The sequence below is a fragment of the Tyto alba genome, unplaced genomic scaffold (genome assembly GCF_018691265.1).
Source record: "Tyto alba isolate M040663 unplaced genomic scaffold, T.alba_DEE_v4.0 Super-Scaffold_9, whole genome shotgun sequence".
Classification (NCBI taxonomy): Eukaryota; Metazoa; Chordata; class Aves; order Strigiformes; family Tytonidae; genus Tyto; species Tyto alba.
This window is the reverse complement of record NW_024881330.1, coordinates 4,545,103-4,565,875: the sequence shown is the minus strand read 5'-3', so window position 1 is coordinate 4,565,875 and position 20,773 is coordinate 4,545,103. Positions and strand designations below refer to the sequence as shown.

Below are 20,773 nucleotides of genomic sequence, written 5' to 3'. Positions count from 1 at the left end.
ACCGATATTTTAAAGGGAAATAGAAGAAAAAACCCCTTATTCTGGAACAGCACCTGCAAAAAAACCTGTACTACTAAGATTTGCTGACAAAAACTACACCCACACGGGGGACATCCCTACTCTAACCCCCAACCCAAAGCTGTGCCATGAAAGCAAAGCTGGGCCATGGGCTGCCCCACTGCCCCCACTTGTCCATAGTTCACCGCCAGCCTGGGCTTGTTATCTCAGGGTGAAAGGAGTAACCTTACATGGCTGTCCTGTGCAAAAACTTTTTGCACATTTGCCATCATTCAAACGGGGTTAAAACGTGGTATTTTTTTCAACTTTCATTTTTGGAAATGATTTATCATGCCCCTACATTTTAGCAAAGAGCACTAAAGAGATGAAGGACGCTCAAGAGCATCTCTGAGATCTACAGCAAGATATCTTCATGTCAAATTAACCCAGCTTTTTAAAATACAAGGTTTTCAGTCTCCACGCCTTTTTCAATGAGTTCATTTTCAGGAAGCTGTTCCATACACTCGCCCTGAAAAATGTTTGTCTCTGGCTTATGTCCATTAAACCAGATAATTGGGAGTTTATAAGTTCATAACTTGAACTGAAGTCAGAAAGTTTCATCTTTCATTTTCCAGGGGTGATTCACGGCCAGCCTGGCCTGAAACACGGGCTTGATTCAAGTTCACTGTCATTTCAGAGTTCATTTGCAGTTTGAAGTGATGCTCTGATCCTGTCTGAAGTCTCCTGTGCTCTCGTCCCAGCTCAGTGCCAGCACATACCAGCACGGCTTGTATTTGCACTCCCCCAATGCCTGCGTGGACCCACCTTGTTGACCCTGATCGAGAGAAATGCCCCTGGATTTGCTTCTTTGATAGAAATTCAGAGGGCTGTCAAGCAAGGATTTTGGTCCTGTGGCTAGATATTGTGAGCTGCCCCATGCCCCTTGATGCTGAGCACAGGCAGAGAGGAAGCAGCAGAGCCAGAGCACACGACTTGGGATTTTATTTTTATCTCTAAAGTGGACATTTGAGCTTTCCCAAATTGAGCTTTTTCCCTCTCTGCTACACCAATACAAGAATTTGAGCTTCTTTATTTCACTGAACCTGGCTGTATTTCTGGTCTGCAAAGTCAACATGAAGAGCATCCAGCTTTTTGGCTCCCTTGGAAACTTTGCAGTCCAAGAAAATCAGACGAAACATTTGAATACGCTCAAGCTTGTTCGTCAACAGTCTGATTTCTTAGGGACCTGACCCTGCGTTCAGGCCAACCGATGCTGCACCGACAGCAATATTTTTGGGTCCTGTGTGAAATACTCCTGCAATGGCCCTGCTGCCAAGTCTTGCAAAAGTTCCCAGGCTGAGGGGCTGCCGGTGGATGTGAGGAAGAAGCATCCATCGCAGGGTTCATGTGAGTTGCTGAAACATCTCAGATCACCGGGTAAGGGTCAGAAGTGGGGACAGACATGCACCGTGTTAAATACGACTGGCGAGCACCTGGCATTTCACACTGACTCTCACAGAAGGGTTGAGATTGGAAGGGACCACCTCCAACCTCCTCAACCGATGAAGTGTCACCATGGGCATCTCACCATCAATGCCATGGCACCTTCACGGTCATCATGCAGATGAGACAGTCACCACACTCACACGTCCCCGACATGCCTTGATGGACGGACAAGATTCCTGGTCCTGGCTACTTGGATTGTGCTCCTCTCAGGAAACGTAGCATCTAAAGTACATTTCTAGCATTAAAGGATATAATTTCCTCTCTCTTTGTCCTGCCCAAGGTCAGCAAAGGACACAGACCCACACATCCCAGCCTATTCTGGAGACACAAATCTCCCTCCCCAGATGCCCCTTTCTCAACTCCAAGCAGCACCAAAGCCTTCCCTTGGTGTCCTTTATGCAATGGGAAAAGCAACCCTCAACCCCAAAACGTGGCCATCACCCTGAATCCTCCAAGGAGACTTGCCTGCAAAGCCTGTCCAAGGCGCAGCGCCCGGTCGTAGCCCAGGGATGAGGCATCTGGCCGAGCCCACAAGGTGGAAAGTTCAAGTGGCTGCTGTTTATTTGGATTCGCAGAGAGCAGTTGCCCAGCCTGAACACAGGCCAAGCACCTTCCCATCACAGGAAGCACTGTGGGAATCTTTAAATAACCACCAGTGGTCAGGACTTTGGTTTACAACTTTGCTGGATGGAAAACCATCCCTCACACCACATCTGCTTCAACTCTTTTCTGGGTATAAATTGCATCTGCTCACCTCCCTACCTCCTAGGTCTTTATGTTTATGCCCATCAGCTGCATGTGCCTCATGGAACCTTGCTAGAAGCAGAAAAACACCTCCGAGCATAGGCACAAAAACACATATAGGCTTTCCATCCCTTCTGCAAGATGAATTGTATGTTCTACAGTCAAAGTTTCACTTTGCTTTCATGTAAATTAGCGGCTTCTTGGGACTTTCCTCACCCTCCCCATCTTGCAGTTAAGGCCCTTATGTATCTCATCATACTTTGTTATTGACCTGCAGCCTTTCAGCACCACCATAACGTGCTCTTCGCCTTCCTGCCGCTGCACCAGTGCGTTGCCACTTCATATGGTTAAAATCAAGAATAAAAAGCAAAATCCTTCCCCTGAGGAAGCAGAAAATGCCAAGATCTCCCCCAAAATGCTTTCTCATGTATTTCCCTGGGGGACTTGAAAACAGAAACCTTGCCAAGAACCTGGACTGAATGGGTCACCCAGAAAATCCTGCTTTACTGATGGAAAGTTCCCAAATGTTGTTTGCTGGGAAGCACTGGCTGATTTGGGATTTTGGCAATGCAGGCTTGCCAGGAGTCTGGGGGATAGAAATGAGGTGTTTTTACCTATAGCTGTCATTAACAGATTAACCTAAAATGATGGCTGGAAAGAGGAAGTTCCGTAAACAAGCAAAATAGCTTTTTACAGTCAGAAAACAAGACCTTGCCCTGACCTCCTCTTGGGCAGAATCACTGGCGCACAGCAAACCAGTATTTTATTTTAAACTGCACTTGTAAAAAGTAAAAAAAAAGCTGCTTCCTTGACACTTAAGTCAGGTGAGGACACAGTGGGCTATTCTGCCTTATACATAAGCCTGCTCTTGTATACACATGCGTTTTAAAATAAGCTTATGAAATGTAAACACACAGGCTTTTACAAAAAATAATTCAGTCTCACTGAAACCATTTAATCGGGGCTGAGCCAGGCTTCCTTTGCTGCTTCAGAGATCTGCGCAGGGGATGTTAACTTAAACACAAAAACCCCCTTAGAGACAGATATAACACTCTCACAAACACGTAATTCCATTTTCAGTTTTTGCAGCCCTCCTAGCCCTTGAAGTAGTGTCTCAAAATTTGCAAAAAGGAGCAAAATCTGGTAATATTCCTAAGGACCACTCCTGGAACTGCATTTCTGCCTTGGTTTTGAAGCACAAGATTATAAGAAGGAGATTAGAGTGGGAAGGAGTTTCTTCCAACCCATGTGTGAGCACTTTCCATGCCACCCATCTTTCTGACACTGTTGAGATGGGTAACTTTTCTATTTGACCCTGTCCTCTATGCCCCAGGAGAAGAGCCAACCACCAGGAAATCTGAGCTCTAAAAATAAAACAGTCTTGGCTTTGGAGGGGCAGGTGCATGGGGAGAAACTATTTTTAACCCTTACTCTGCAAGAGGGGAATGCTGGGACCCCTCTGAGTGGGGCTTGCCTGAGTTTATGAGATTTATTTGGAGGCAGTGGAGGAGTCTGACTGGTGGTTAATCCTGGTGCTGGGCACTCAGGGCTGGGAGAGTGGACATCAAAGCATTCCTGCATCTGCTGGGGGAAATGGGAGAGGCGGCAGACAGCGGTTCTGTCTCCTCCCTGCGCGGCTGCTGGGGCGAGGGGTGGCACGGACCTGACGCTTGTGTCTCCCCGTGACCCAGAAAAGCTGTCGAGATGTCTGAGCAAATTCCTGGGGCTGGATTTTCCTGCTTGGTTCGTTGGGTTTCCATCCTGCCACAAGCACAAGCCAGGTAAACCATGAGGACAGGAGCTGGGGATGGCCAATGGGAAACAATATGACCCCAATGGAGACCCATTACTGCCACCAGCCAGAGGTGTGCATGACCTTCTCCTACACCAGCTAGACCCGGACAAGCTCCCTTCAGGCTTTGCACTTTGTTCCCTCTCTAATTAACAGAGAGAGAGAGGGCAGTTGTCATGTCTGTGGAGCAAATCAACTTCTGGAGGTATCTTCTCATCCCTTATACTATGGTGGGAACATGGGGCAGTTGTCTCCCTAATGTAAGAGGTATGGTAGCATAACTCCCAGTCTTGGTGTGCATACATCACTTGCACTGGAAATAGGTTATTTTGATCTGTTTCTGCTGAGGCCATTTTTATGCCTTAGGACCTCTTCAACCACCCCTTGGCACCATGGTGTTAACCAAAGTCCTAGCCATGAGGATGGAGGCCAGCAACCTTGAAGAACCTGAGCTTTGGCAGGACCGTACTGGCTGAAGCAGACAGGTACAAGGAGCATACCCCAGTAATGGAGATGGCAGAGCACTGCATGGGTAGTTTCATTTCAAGTTTGACTGAGTATTGGTTTGGGGGGGATACTGCAAGGTGAATACTCTAATTTGAATAAAAGCTAGAAAATCAGTTTGTATTGAGGGCTGCTTACAGTCTTCTGCCATTCATTGGGTACTCTCTGTTCGCCTGTGGCAAGAACACTGGTAAATATAATGGTCTGGCCATCAGACACCAACCACCCAGGAGTCAAACAGCTGGTCCATCAGCCCCAGGGGAGATTCAGGAAGGACTAGCTCCCGTGATGAAGGAGGCAAAAAAGAAAATTTTAAGCATTTGCTCACTATGAGTGAATACCAAGTGCTGATGAGTCAGGGAAGCTGATGAAGAGCACACGAAGGATTTAGCAGGACCTGACATCTCATAAAGGGTGGCTAAGGTAACTTTGTCAAAGGCTGGCATTCAAGACTTCTCCATCCACGGAGCCAAATGGCCCCAGGCTGGCTGCCTGGGGGGACTTCTGGGTATACCGCATAAATCTCCAACCTCATTAATGCTCCGAAGACCACAGAACCCAGCTCCTGACCTTCTCCGGAGCAGAAAATGACAAAACATTTCCTGTTATTTATAGCAGCTGGAAAGCCTGATGGGAAAACCCCCACTTGTGAAATGTGGGCCGCTTGCCATGGTTGCTCTGAAGAGAACGGTCAAGCTGCTCCAAACTCCTTCCCGATGGATTGCCCCACCCCTGTGACCACTTCATCCCAGGCAAGACAGTGCAGAGAGGCTGCACAAGAGAAAGAGGCATGTGGATCTTGCTCCCGTTAGCTCTCTCAGGTCATGTTCGGATGGCACGACCTGAATTAGGCAAGGCTGGGCATTGCAGGAGGGGGCTTCAAGCTGTGGGGCTACAGAGACCTTGAGGGGCACCTTTCACCCATATGAGGCTCCATCTAAATGTGGCTGACCTTACCTTGGAGGTGATGGTCAGCTTTTTAGGGAAAATGAGGAGAGGTCACAGCCCCTTTGCCCAATTCCAGTAGGTGCTACTCATCTCCTCAAAAGCATGGCGGGACACGCACTGGCACGTTTGTTTGCTGGCAGCTGAATTTCCATCACCCTGGCATGCACCAAAGGTGCTTTCTGGTGTGCTTAGTCACGCAGGTGCAGGAAACCTTGCAGCCCAGGGCAAGGGCTTCCTTATCCTGCAACGGGATGGGCTTCACTGTGGGCTCGACGGGCAAGAGCCTCCCAGCACCGGCCCTGCTCAAGACAAGCGTTTGCCGTCACGCTGTCGAGGAGGATTCCCATAGCTTCTGTCTTGGTCCGGTGCCAGCACGGGTTTTCTGCTCGCTTCCAGGATGAGGGAAGCAAGCTGTTCATCACGCGCTGCCGTGAGATGCTGCGAACAAAACTTGCCAGCCGCGATAGGAGCAGGCGGCTCTGGAGCTGGTCGAGCTCGGCTGCCGTGACGGCGGCTCTCCTCTGGTTGAAATGCTGCAATAGCACCCAGGGCCACGTACTGACCGCTGCCTTGACAAAGTCTAAAATAAGTTGCCGGGCTGGGGGAATGGCAAGGAGACAGTGAGCGTCTCCCACACCAACGCAGCGGTCAGCAGCTGCTGTGATTTAGGACCACGCTGGGAGAAGCACAGGTCACACTCCTGAACTTCACCTTCACCATGAAGCTGCTGCTCCTACCCAGGCAGTGATGCCATGGGTAGGATTCAGCTTGAGAGCAGAAACCTGTATTTTGGGACACAGGAGTCTCATTATAATCATCATAGAATCATAGAATGCTTTAGGTTGGAAGGGACCTTTGAAGGTTATCTAGTCCAATCCCCTGCAATGAGCAGGGACATCTTCAACTAGTTCAACGAGACCATTTCAGCTTGCTCTAAAGGAATCACTTGGTGCCTGGCTTCTTGGTAGGTTCCTTCTGTCCCTTTCTGCTGCAGCTCCACTGTGGAGAATCCCCATGCTCCCATGGCTGCTCTGGGAGACTGAGACCCCATACACACCTCGTCCTCAGCAACAAAACCCCAAACCAGAGCCATGCCCAAGACCCTAGGTGCATCAGAGAAGAGCCCAGCCACTTTTTCTCTCAAGGAGATCTTGGCCCTTGTGATGGACAAGCTCCTTCCAAATATCCCCAGGCAGTTTGCCTGCAACTCCAATTAATAACACCATATTTTGTCAACAAAGTCAGGTCGGAAGCAATTCATAGACTTCATGCTGGTTAACCTTTTTACACCAAACAAGCCCAGGGATATTTTGACTCCTTGACCTTGAGAAGTTTATTTGTGTAGGACACATCCACTTACCAGCTTCCGGCAATGAAATGACATGCAAGGAGCATAACCGCTTTCTAACAGCTGGGGAAAGACTTTATGGTTGTGGCTGGGGCTCCCCGGCACTGGAGCTAGAAAAGCAGAGCACCTGCCAAAGCCGCTTGAGAGAGTCCAAGAGGCTTGTAATTAGCCTGGGAGAGAAACCAGGGCAAGTGCAATGGCTCAGCCATCACTCTCAGACGCAACAAGATCTGTGGAGAACTTGAGGGTGTTCTTGTTGGAAGCAAAATGAGTGGACTGGGGTTGTCAAGCTCTGAAAGAAGACCCAACAGAGAAGGCACATCAGAGAAAGCCAACCCCACTTTCAGCATTTTCCAGGTCCCATCACCCAGGAGGAGAAGGCCCAACACCAAACCAGTTCAAGCTTCCTTAGTGCCCTCCACTGCCCAGGACCACGTCTCATCATCTGATGCCTACAGCATTTTGAAGCAACAGCAGACACAAAGAGTGGGATCAAGAAAATGGACTACCTTAGCCTTTGCCTGGCAAGGATTTCATGCCTTTCAGAAGCAGCAGGACCAAGGACAAAGATTTCTCCACCTTCCTCCCAAGATGTGCAGGATGCATCTTTCACCCTAGGACTGTGGGCTGCCGCAGGTCACAGATGTTTCTACTCTGGTTAGCCCAGAAACCTTCCCTGTGATTTGAAAGGGTTGTCCAAAAGGGATTCATCTGAGACTCTCACGCTGCCTGGGCTCTCCTGGCAAATGATTTACAGATGCTGCAACCGGCTGGCGTGCTCTTCACCCAGACAGAACAAGCATCTGGCAGGCCCATTATTTAAGAAGCATTACTGCTTTGCGTGGAGGGTGTGTCCTGGAGAGCCTGGAGATTTATTGTCCAGATATAAAATGACTGAGCTCTGTCCCAGGAGCACCGCAAGGGACAAGCAAAGAGTTTCTTCATAAAAGAGCCTGCTTATCACAAGTGCAATTATTTGTCCATACAGGGGAAGCCAGGAGGGCAAAGGCACCCCAGGGTGACACGGGGAGGTGACACAGAGCTGGCTCCAGCAGGCACTGCCAGCTGGAGCAGGGTGTCTGATGCAGTAGAGGAATGGCCGTCCCGGAAAGGGGCAGAGAAAGCTGTGCCTTTTAACAGCAGTTGGGATATTTTCTCTGGCACATTCCTCTCCCTCCAGTAATCTTGTGGGAGCCTGGAAAGACAGGTTGTGAAACCCAATTCCTCCCTGCTGGCAGCTCTGTAGGGATGCCAGCAGCCAAAGCAGCCTTACATGGGGACAGGACTAGTGTCCATCACATTGCAAACACCAAGACACCGATAATTAAACCGGGTGGTGAGGAGAAAGCCTTTCCCACCACATACCTCCTCCCTGGCCTGGCTTGTCCCTGCAGCAGGGTGGACTTGTGCAGAGCTTCTCAGACTGGGGCAAAGGATAAAGAACGCTTAGCGTGATGCAATATTTACCTCTTCTTGAGATTTGGGTGAGGTCACGCATTTGCATCACTTCGGGCTGTATTTGCTCAGGAATAGAAAGTTAAATCCTCTAGGTTTCGGAGTAAATCCCAGTTCAGAGCAGTAGCTGGAAGAAAAGCCCCGTAGGATGCACTGGCTCCTGGGTGGCTCCCCCAGGCCAAGCGGGGCCTTGTGTGGTGCCCGACATCTCCATCCATCCCACCGCTGGGCAGGACATCAGGTTGCATCTGGCAGCGGCTCGCAAGGACGCCAGTCGCAGCCACGCGCCGGGCTGAGCTGTGCATGCCTGCTGGCAGCGTGCGTCCGCGTGACGGGCCTTCACCCGCCTCTGGTTTCAATTAAAGCCGCTAATAATTTTAGCGAGAAAACCCTGAACCAAGCGCATCCCATGGTGGACTCGCTAACGCTGGCCAGATGTGCCGCTCGCTCCTGGCAGGTGCCGCGGTAGCCACAAGCGTGCAGGTGGCTTTGCAGGGGGAAATTAAGGAAAAAAAAAAAATAAAGTTACGGGTCACTGTCATCAAACCAAATCTTCCAGGCTGAGGAAAACTGAACCAAGCTGGTCCTGGATGCTTTGCGGACAGGGCTTGGGTAAGGCCCCAAGGCTGTAACGGTTTTATTTAGGGTGTGCAATAACCTTTGGCTCCTATCGTATTTGTGTTTGCCAGAAAGTCAGTTGGTTTGGCTGGATTAAAGCTGGTGGTATTTGTATGTCACAGTCTCCTCTGTAGTGAGGACGGGCAAAACAGAAAAAGAAAACTGCGTGTGCATCCCCCTGCTTGCTGCTTTGAGCAGAGGCAGCATCTTGCCACCCCTGTGAGCTGAGATCAGGCTCGTGACCAGTGTTAGCACTCTGGAAAGATACTGACAACACAGTCTGAAAAGGAGGACAGATGTGGAACCCACTGCTGGTGTCAAAACGCGTTTTGTAAGCAACCAGCTATATTCCCTGAAGGACACCCTCTACCTTGCCCAGCCATCAACCCACTATGCAGCCTTCCTCACTTCCCCAGACAAATACACAAAATTCAAAACAGGTGCTACAAAACGCCTGGTCAGAGGTGTTTCCTTTCCTCTGGTAATTGCTGCTTCTGAGGAAGATGATCTTAAGCTGTCCTCAAACCGTCTTGAATGATGCAGACACCTATTTTTGTTCTTTTTGGGCTTCAGAGCACCTTTGGCTTTGGAATCTGAGCCACTCTGCTGCTCCTCATCCCCTCTCCTCAGCAGTTACTGGCTGGCCTCAGCCTCCCCACCAGCATTTGCATCCATGAGGCGGGTTAACAGCCTCCCACTTGCCACCAGTCCACTGCAATCCCACTGCAAGGGGTGCCACGATGCCACCGAAATGGGGGCCACTGCTCCCCCCGAGACATCCAGGCATGGTGCAGGGAAGCCAGCCTGAGGGGTGCAAAAGGAAAAACTAAGATGTTATTTGCAGCAACGGCAGTGGTAACATCTCCATCTAAAACTTCAGCAGAAGAAAATCCTCCTGCTCCAGCTGCTATGGCTATGCCCACCCCCCAGTTTTGACTTATGCAAGTCTGAATCTAACTGAGGATTTCTTCTTGTCCTCTTCAGTCACTGCATTTCTGTCTTTGACAAATAAACAGACAGTCCTCAAACCTTGGGCTCTTTATTGCTTGTGGTTCTTTCCCCTTCATTTCTAAGAAATTAATAAGACGAGCAGAAGGTTGCAAAACACACACTGACCACCCCTGGCTTTAGATAAAGTGAGAAATCAAATAAATGGGGAGAGAGCAACAAGGAAGATTGACTAAAGGGAGAAAATGCCCAGCTGCATCCACCATGAGTGGCTGGAATCTGCAGATGCTGATTTAGGCAGTAAGAAAACATGACACAAAAAGCAAAACCAGCGGTACTACTGATGAGTGCGTGATGCGATGCACTATCACTGCTGCAAAGGAGCCCATGGGCTTGGGGTGGAAAGTTAATGCCCATTGTGATGGACTAAACAACCATGGCCTGGAGAAGAAGAGCTCAGGGTCAAAAATCACTTAATGTGGAAAGATGGGATGAGGTCTGCTGGTTTCCTCCCAGGAATTTGCTGCCGATCCTCAGTGACAGAGTAGTATCCTTCTCCCTGACAGTGGAGACGAGCGTCAGGGGAATTGAGTTATACCTGCCAAGCAGCTTCGCTGGAAAACACGAGATGAGAACAATCCTGCTTAGTAACTGCAGAGCCCTCCTTGATGATGCCAATTTATGTGTGGTTTAATGAGGGTGCAGCATGACAGGAGGACACTGCAGGGGAATATAAAATCCTGCCTCAAATGGACACACGCTGATGCAGTTCAGATTAGGCAGCATGAAAAAAATAAACAAAAATAGGTTCTTAACTAAAGGAAAACTTCAAGTAAGGAGCTAGTGAGTGATGGCACCTGGAGCATTCTTTCTTTCCATCAAAGCTACCATCCGAGCTCTACCTGCCAAAGGAGAAGGCAGGGGTCCAAATCAGGACCAGCCAACTAGCATCTCAGCATCACCAGGAATAAGCAAAGAACTTCCAAATAAAGTGCAAAAAGGCACCCATGTGCAAAGCAAATCCACAGCAAAGATGTTGAATGTGGCAGGGAAAAGAACAGGTAGTAGAAATGAGACTCCAAGGGGAAAAATTACCACCCCTGGGGGGAAAGCAAACACCTCACAGCTATTACTATATCCGAGCAAGCTCCCAGCCATCACCCTGAGCACGGAGTTTTGCAAAGTCTCGCCCACGAAGTCTCAAACCCTCTCTGTAGGGTTTTAATCAAAATGTATTGCATACCGGATGGTCCAACACAACCGAAAGGGGACCAGTGGTAAGGAGCCGCGTGCTTCTTTTGCTCTGATGAACTCTGATGTTGTAAATCCGCTTCAGCCTTTGAGCAAAGTGCCTGGCACAGCTATGCACAGAAAACTTCTGCTTCAGAAGACCAGGACTGAGATTAGCACGACTGGGAGCATGAGTGGTTTTGCTGCTACCCGAGGTTGCCAACTGAAAGGAGTGAGAAGGGTGTTACTGAAGGCTGTATCAGGGAAAAAAACCCCTCACCCTCGCCAGAATGGCTTTTGCATTGCAAAAGACAAGCATGCTAATGAAACCAGATGACAGCTTTCAATTGGAGAGGATGGTTGAGGTGTCTTTTTGCAGACTGAGACCATCCCTAGTGAGGATGTCCAGAGGCGGCATGGTGGATTTTCCTCTGTCAGTAGGAGGATGAGCTGCAGATGCGAGTCGCTGGGGCTGTCTCCACCACATGGATGGAGAAACCTCGATGCCCTTATGCTCCCTCTATCCCTTCTCAACCAGGAACACCAGGCTTATTTAGGTTGGCAGACCCACAGCACTTGGTACAGCCCACTAGAGGATAAATACCAGAGCAGGGAAAAGAGCCATCCGAGCTAAAAGCCAGTGCGGGTACAAGAAGAACAAGGCCAAATGGGTACAAGTCATCCACAAATATATTTAAGCTGGAAACGAGAGCAGTTTATATCCGTGCGAGCAGCAAGGCTCCAGCAGCGGCTTTCCCGAAGGACTTGCCAGGGTCAAACAGCTCATTAGTTTTAAGAAGGAAGCTGGCAGGGGGTTTGCATCACAGCTGCCTGTAACAGTGGGGGGGGGACCGGTGTCCAGAGCAGCCAAAAATTGGTGGTGGCCCTGGGGCTGGCTTTGGCAGGATGTGGGTCTTCTGCTGCAGCCCGCATCCTGCCCAGCAGTCGTACCTGTGCTGGTGGGGTCTGGAGGGATGCAAACCACATCTGCTTCTCTGGGAGAGAGGGAAGCTGCATGGGGGGGAAAAAAAAAAAAAAAAAAAAAAAAAAAAAAGGCATGGCTCTTTTTCCAGTTGACAGGAGCTTAAACACTGGCTGGGAATTGGGCTCAGGGCCCTCCATGAAACTCAACTTGGCTTGTCTTAAGACAGTGGCTCTACTCCCCGAGCACCATACGAGCATTTCAGTAATAGCAGAGGGAGTCAGACCTACTTGTCAAGTGTGTTGCTATTTGTTCAAATGCTGTGTACCAGAGGGAAGCTTGAAGAACAAGTCCCCTTTTTATAGTGCGTTGTATACTGGCAGTGAGCCTGCAAATTAGAAAGAATTTGGAGAGGAGCAACAACAACAACAACAAAAAACCCTAAGGGGCTGGAGGGATTAGTTTTGGAGGAAAAAAAAAAAAAAAAAAAAAAGAGAACTAAGTGTGTGGTCCAGTGGATGCAACTTTGGGCTGGGACTGCACCCACTGCCATCCCATCCACAGCAAACCTCCCTGTGCAGTTTGAAGCAAGATGTATTTTCTCTCACCTCAGAAGACAGCTCCACCATGTCCAAGCAGGAAAAAAAAAAAAAAAAAAAAAAGCTATTAAAAAAATTAAACACATGATACAAAGTTAATTAAGAAGCTGCTGGAGCAAAGGACAGCACATGAATAAAATCGCTTTGAGATGGGACTGACTGAGCCATGGCAATGAAGGGTGCACAGGGAGGAAACCCCTACTGCAATGGGGTTTCTAGGGTGGTTTTACCCCAGACTAGATCAGTTCATCCCCAATCCCTTTGAAAGTGCACACAGAGATGCAAGCTCCCTACCTGGATGCAGCCTTTCTATCAGCATCCCTATCGTTCGGGGCACAAGGTGACCTGGATCATGGGTTTAATCACCAGCCTTCAGCCTGGCTGTGCTTGCACCCATGGCAGGGCCCCAGAAAGGGGAATTTGGCAGGAGCCCAGCACTGTCCCTGCAGGGAAAAGCTTGGCTGTCCCCAGCTCAGGGTACCCAGCCTCAGGGGAACATCCCCATGGCCAGCAGGTTGCACCCCCCCAGGATGCATCACCCCATCCACATGGGGAGCACCAGCACAGGGAGATCCAGAGCCTTCTGGGGCAGGGAAGCACGAATGAGACACATTTTCCAGTTCATTGACCAAACCCCGTTTTTCTGCCTGCCACACAAGCAAACATGAAGTCGTAATTTGCTACTGTCAGGGTGTAGGAGAGGAAGGGACGCAAAGGCTGGGACAAGCCTTCCCTTAAATGCCTCCTAACGCCACCTTAAAAAATAATGAAGCAGGGGCAGCGGAGGTTACTGGTTTGGTATGAGAATTTTCATGAGCATGAGAAAAAAAAAAAAGACCACATTGCTCCAAAGTTGTTGTTTTTTTTTTTTTTTTTTTTTTTTTTTTAAGCAAGCTTCAGGGGCTCTGGGAGAACAAGGCTTGCTGCAAAGTTTGTTTTCTGTTGTGCCCAAGTTACCAAGCAGAGCCGGCTGAGGAATGCGTGGCGAGGGGTGCCTGGTTGGGCTCTGCCCCCAGCTAAGTGCTGATGGCCAGGTACGAGGGCACGGTGAGGGTCGCCAGGCCTGGGCATTGCCTGCAGCCCAGGACACTGCTCAGCAACCCATCTTCTCAGTTTAATCCAAGCTTTGTTTCCAGCAGTGCTCCATTTCTGACCGTTGTGTTGCACATGCAGCTAGTAAATAAACATAATATAGACGTTAAAAAAGTGTTTTCTAGGGGTTGGGATAATCAGGGCAGTTCCCCTGGCACCTTTCCCCAGCATGCCAGGGTGCAGTGCACAAGCCGGCAGCTCCCAAACCCTTCTCCGGAAAAGTTCAAACCCTCAAATACTTGGAATTGCTCTTTGAGGGAATTTATTTTAAAGCCGCTTTAACGGCAGCTGGGAATTACCAGGGAGGCACTTTGCTCTGCAATTTCCCAGCTGCTGACCCCGTTCGCATGAAGGGGGCCCCGGGTGGTCGCCCAGCTCGGGAACATGTGCCAATCAAGCACCGCCCAGCATTGCACCCAAATTTCCCCTTGCCCCGGGGGGTTGCAGGAGCAGCAAGGAGAAGGCTGTTGTGCATGGCAGAAGGAAGAAAAATTAACTCTCGCATCCAGCAGTGAGGGCGTGAGCTTGCTTAGCTCGGATGTGGTGGGGTTATTTCAGACCCTGTTCCCATCAGGGCTGAAAATTGCACCCAACCACATTGCTTCTTCCCTGGAAGAAGAGCAGAGCTGGGAGGTTGTGACCCTCCAAAAAATCCAAGCCAAAATCCCAATGTGCTGATGGCATATTGCTTTTTAAGAAGCATTTTGTTCTTAAGGAAAAAAAAAAAAAAAAAAAAAAAAGGTTATTGAGCAAAATCACTGATGGAAGTCTGCGGCTGAGCGCTGGCTGGACTGCGAGTGACAAATCCTGCTTAAGGACTGTAAGACACCACCGCTGGAGCTGTGGTTGTTCCTCTTGCAAAACCTCTGTGCCCCTCTGCCCACCCTGTTGCCCTGAGAAGGCTACGGAGCCCTTCTCCACTCCACACCTACATGGGGACATAGATGTCACCCTGGCTGGGCTACCCGACTCAAACCCTAGAGATGAGGTGGTATCTCTGGAGGAGGTGCAGGTAGGTGGGATGGGTCTAGTGGCAGGTAGAGGCAGCCCCATGCCCAACCGCTGCCGGATGCGATCCCACCTGAGTCGCACGGCCAGCTGGCAACCGCCAAATCACCCGGAGCAAAGGGGCCCCCAAAACCACAGCCAAGGGTTGGGCTGATAAGCATCAGCCCTCCGTGTCGCGGCCCCCCCGTGGCCCCACACCAGCTTTCCTCTCCCTGCTGTCATGCTCGAAAGACACTTGTGGAAAAACACAGCAGAAAGGAGAGGGTTTGAGTGGCAGGTTGGAGAAGGAGGCAGGGAAGAAAACAACTTGGCAAGGAGGGAAGGGCTGAAGGACACAGGCGTTTCCATTTTGGTGCAAAACTCCCAAGGGTGCCGCCCGGAGCATCTATTGACCAACTCGCCCACTCCCGACAAGCTGGCCTTGCAAACTGTGGCAGGGACGGATGCTATTTCTGGTCAAGGCGCGTACAATGGCAACATTTTATTAACTCTATAATCAACCAGTGACATGCACGGGACTCAAAACACACAGTCAACAACCTTCCTGGAGAGGGCTCTGGCTCTGAAGGCACCGCACCCGTGCTGTCACCCCAGTATCACCACAAAAAAGCCACTGAGTGGTCTCGTACAATGCTTCGGGGGACCAAAAAACAAAAGGAAAAAAAGAAGTCAAAGTCCAGCCAGGCAGGTAGTCTGCTTAAAAACAAAAAAAAAAAAAATCAAGGGGTGCACCCTTGACTCCAGCAATGCAGCAGATACTGAGGACTGAGTAGCTTCTCTTGGTATTAGCAAGGAAAAATAATCACCACCATAAGAAAATTAAAAAATTGGATGCAGACAGGTCAAGTTCATTAAGGGTGAAAGGCAACGGTTTGACTCCAAACCCAGCTGTTCTCCCCAGCTTGAAAGCTTGCGTCGATATGATCTTCCCCAGCACAAGTCTGTGCGGGAATTCGTCATCCCACCCCTTCCTTGCAACATGATAACACACCACATCGCCCCCAGCTCTCAAGTTAAACATCTTATTAACTGCAGTGACGTAAAAGAGGAAATCTCTGACAACTATTGCAGAGATGACAGGGAACACATCTATTATTGATCAGCTATGATACTGCTGCAGAGAGATCTGAATGTAAAAAAGCGTTCAGCCTTTCCTCTCCCCCCTCCTCCTCTAATCACTTGATGTCATGGGAAACCAAACCTGACATGCAAACAGCCCAGATACAAGAGACTCACAGAAAAATATTGTTAAGATTAAAAAAAAAAACCCCTAACAAAAAAACTTGCCTTCCAGGAGACCATTTGGATACAGACCCTGTGCAGCTGCAGCCACCCTGTGTCATATTCATCCCTCCTGCTTCAGCGTGGAAATCAGGCGGGGGGGGGAAAAAAAAAAAAAAAAAAAAAAAAAAAAAAAAAAAAAAAAAAAAGGGAAAAAATTAGCGATATTGCAGCTGATGAGTTGCGAGAGGCTGTTGGCAAAGTGGTCCAGCAATCATCTGAAATTCAGACGGTCACGTGAGGAGCCTGTCTGCAGCTCCCGCGCAGCCCCGGCTCAGCACTTTGCTGAACTGCACACGCAGCAATTCGCCGCGTCGGGATCTCCCACCCCACTCTCACTCATCCTCCAGCCCCGTGCCCCATCTGAAAATCCTCAGCAGGTTTTTGCACTGCAGGGTGACCCAGGGCTTCATGCCGAAGCTGCTCCAACCACAAAGGTGGATTTCTTCCATGCAAGTGCTGGGCACGCTGCAAAGCATCGCTAAGCTGCAACACCACCCTCCCTTTTAGGTTTTCCACCTAAATCCCAGCCCTACAGGCAGTCGTGTCTTCTCCACCGCATCATGTGGGGCTGCTTGGGGGTCCCATCGGCATGCAGGAGCACCCAGGAGAACATGCTGTACCTGCTCTAGGAGCCAGACTGTCCCTGGGCAACCCTAGGCATGCCAAAAACCAGCCCCTGAGCTCCCTGGGCATGCAGGGTTGCATCAGAGAGCAGCCGGGTAAGCCCAGACACCTCCGGGGCGAGGTGGCAACTGGCTTTTTTTCTTTCTTTCTTGTATTTATTTTCCTTTTGCCTTTCATTTTCATATTGTTCACACCCCAGGGATGCTTCAGGCTCCTTCCTCCCCCATCCTGCATGGCCCCACGGTGCAGCAGCTCCTGGGGACCCACCGGCACCAAGCGATCAGCAAAGGTCCTTCTGCAAAAGCCGCATGGCTGCACAGAACCAGCCTCACCACCCCATCCCCTAAAATCTTTGGAATGAAAATTAATTTTTTTTTTTCTCTGCTTGCACTCATTCTTCACATAAATAAGCAAGAGGAATTAACAGACTCAGTGTTCCATGCTGCCTTGACTTCACCGCCCAGTCGGAGATGCATTGCATTGCACTAAGGTCAGGCAGATACAGTGGGACTAAAAAAAGAGCGGTTTTTTTGGTGGTGGTTTTTTTTTTTTTTTTGAAAGCCGGATTGCCTTTCACGGTGACTATATTTATAGGTAGAGCTGTTGAAATTTTAAGGGCTCCTTGCCACAGGAATCCGGTCCCATCTCATGTTCACAAAGTGGCATAACTTAGCAAAAACGAGCGTTTAACTGACTGAGAAGTGCTGTTTCCCTCCCTTCGTTTTTGATAAAAATCAGAGGGGAAAAAGAAAAGATGCAAAACACGTGGGGGAGCTGTGCACGCCCCTGCCACGTGCTGCAATCTCTATTTCCCAGGTTCGGAGCGGAGCGTAGAGAGCGCGGCACTTCACACCCACCCCTGGACCAGCACTTTCCTTTTCCATCAATGACAAAAAAAACCCTCCACCTTTTGTGGGTGTTTATTTTTGCTTTCGGTTTGGCTATCAATGGCATACACAAAGCCTCCTCTGCGTTTCGTTTTATGGTTGAAAAACCCCAGCGGGGTTCAGCTCTGGAGCGGTAAAACTTGCTCTCCGTGTCCACAGCTGCCCGGGAATGCCATCCGCCAACATGCTGCGGCACATGATGCCCAGAAACCATGCAGTCTCAGCCCAAAAGTTTGCAATTTTCTTACACAACAGCACGCTGTGCTGCTAAAACCCTATTTTATTTTAATTTATGCTATAAAAGCACGCTACGCCACGTCCAAAGACGCTACCAACCCGCTGAGCATGTCTGGATGCTAAACTTTTATTTCCTTATGGCAACGTGTGCCTATTTAAGACAAAACCGAAACCATAATTAACGTTATTGATAGGAGCCAATGTTTACTGTTTGCTATTTTAATATCAAGTGCTGTTGGATTTCAAGCCACTGATTTCCATCGCTTGCAGGGGATGATTAAGCTGGAAACGTGCCTAAACGCTGGTGGTTTTTTTGACGTTTCTACGGGCACTTCTGCTGTGAAATCAAAGAAATACGCTTAAGAGGCTGATCCCAGCGGATGCTTCTGATCGAGGACCGCCTTGACTGGAAGCCGGTGAGTGATTTTTGAGCTATCAAGACACACATAAAAATAAAACTAAAATAGCTGTAATGAAAGCTTTTTGCTTCTGCAAGCAGCCTTCTCTGTAAGCGGAGCCAATGGGGTGAAGGCTCATGGGGCTCTGGTAACGCGACTATTTTCAGCCTTGTGAAAGTTAAGAGAAGTATCACTTTCCCAAAGGAACACATTTCAGGTTGGAGCACTTACCAAAGGTTAAAAGTCTCTTCCTTCTCTTGCCCGCATGTCAAATTTGGCGGCTGCTACTAACATCTGACATCCTCAAAAAGCGGCTGTGTCAGGGACTGTGCTACAGCAGTCCCTCCTAGCTGGCATCTGAGCTGTTAACTCTGAAGCCTAGTGACAACATACTATTAAATTCCTGCATGCATCTGAATATTGGTGGGTGTACAAAGCCCCTTGCTTTAAATCCACCCCCAGCATTTTCAACTTACGCTATTAGCAATGACAACCAAAAAATTAGCAATTGTAACAGTGGATTTTAAATCCACCTCACAGCAGGGTAGGGAGATTCATGACAGTTAGCATACAAACATGTCACCAGCCCCATTTATGCACATTACTCTTTTTCCACTGCTACCAGTAAATACACAACTTCGTTAAGGCTCAGTTTTCTTGCTGATCCTCCTTTAGCAAGAAAGATGCACATAAAACCAACCCAGCAGCTCCAGACAGTCGCCCCGTTTACATTTCAGTTCCTTTGAACAGAAAGATGAAGCTGTAACCGAATTAACTGAAAACTGGCAGCAGCGCAAACTTGCAGATTCCAGCTAATTGCTTGGATTAGTGATTCCACTCGCATGCAAAATCCACCTTACCGACGGCAGAGAAAACCATTGCATGGGGTGTCCTCCTGCTACACGACCCCCCTGCTCACAGAGCGGGGGCCCAAAAGCCCCCAAGCCGTGGCCAGGCCAGCAAAAGGCTCACTAGCCTAACAGAAACATTCTCAAATATGGTCCAGGAGCGGCCATCACTGCTGCAACTGCTGATGCAGTGAGCACAGCTCCGTCCGTTTGATGCCGTTTTCTTGCAAAGAGGTGAGAAATGTCCATCGGGATGGCAAGACCAGACAGCACAGAGTATGTGCTTCCCCCACCCCAACCCCTTGCAACACGGAGCCCAGCATCCAGCCTTGCGAGGGTGGGGAGGCCCCGCGGAGCCTGGAAGTGTTCATGCCCCCTGATTTGCACGCCGGTATCACACCCGGCTCGCCGTGCAACGGGCTGGGAGCCCGTCAGGATATTCCGAGCTGCCGTGGCCGTGCGCAGCGCCGTGCACAGGCCCCTGATGGGCTGGGTGGCTGCAGCACCGTGCACGACAACCCACCCCCCCCCCGCTACCAGCCTGGCTGCATTGGGCAATGCCCCGCTTGAGCCCCACTGCTGCTACCAGGATTAGTGCACTGTGCAAGGCTGTGCCCGCCCCTTACTGCTACCGGGGTTATTGCACCGTGCACGGCCCCCCCCCCCTCCTCCCCCCGCAGCTACCGGGGTTACTGCACCGTGCACCCCACGCACGGCCCCCCCCCATACAGCTACCGAGGTTACTGCACCGTGCACCCCACGCACGGCCCCCCCCCCATACAGCTACCGAGGTTACTGCACCGTGCACCCCACGCACGGCCCCCCTCCCATACAGCTACCGGGGTTACTGCACCGTGCACCCCACGCACGGTGCCCCCCCATACAGCTACCGAGGTTACTGCACCGTGCACCCCACGCACGGTGCCCCCCCATACAGCTACCGAGGTTACTGCACCGTGCACCCCACGCACGGCCCCCCTCCCATACAGCTACCGGGGTTACTGCACCGTGCACCCCACGCACGGTCCCCCTCCCATACAGCTACCGAGGTTACCGCACCGTGCACCCCACGCACGGTCCCCCTCCCATACAGCTACCGGGGTTACTGCACCGTGCACCCCACGCACGGTGCCCCCCCATACAGCTACCGAGGTTACCGCACCGTGCACCCCACGCACGGTCCCCCTCCCATACAGCTACCGGGGTTACTGCACCGTGCACCCCACGCACGGTGCCCCCCCATACAGCTACCGAGGTTACCGCACCGTGCACCCCACGCACGGCCCCCCTCCCATACAGCTACCGGGGTTACTGCACCGTGCACCCCACGCACGGTGCCCCCCCATACAGCTACCGAGGTTACTGCACCGTGCACCCCACGCACGGTGCCCCCCCATACAGCTACCGAGGTTACTGCACCGTGCACCCCACGCACGGCCCCCCCATACAGCTACCGGGGGTTACTGCACCGCGCACCCCACGCAATCCCCGGCTTCCGCGGAACACCGCACCGCGCAGACCCGCGCACGGTGCCCACCCCCGCCGGGCCAGCAGCGCGCAGCGCCCGTGCGCGGCCTCCCCCGCGCTCCGCGACCGCCCCGCTCCCGGCCTCCCCCCCCCACCCCAGGCCTCCATCCCCCCAATCCCGGCCTCCCCCAGAGGGGGAAATCGCTCCGCGCTCCTCCGCCCCCGCGCACCGCAGCACACGGTGTGTGTCGTCGTCACCCCCCCCCCCCCCCCCCCCATATCATCATTCCCCGGCCGCATTGTTGCGCGGGCGGCCC

General features: G+C 50.8%; 1 protein-coding gene across 1 annotated transcript in view; it reads right to left on the bottom strand.

The window, feature by feature from the left end:
• Positions 1-20,773, bottom strand: part of PTP4A3 (protein tyrosine phosphatase 4A3) — a 46,415-nt gene that overhangs the window by 25,555 nt on the left and 87 nt on the right. The gene's annotated exons all lie outside the window — the stretch shown is intronic.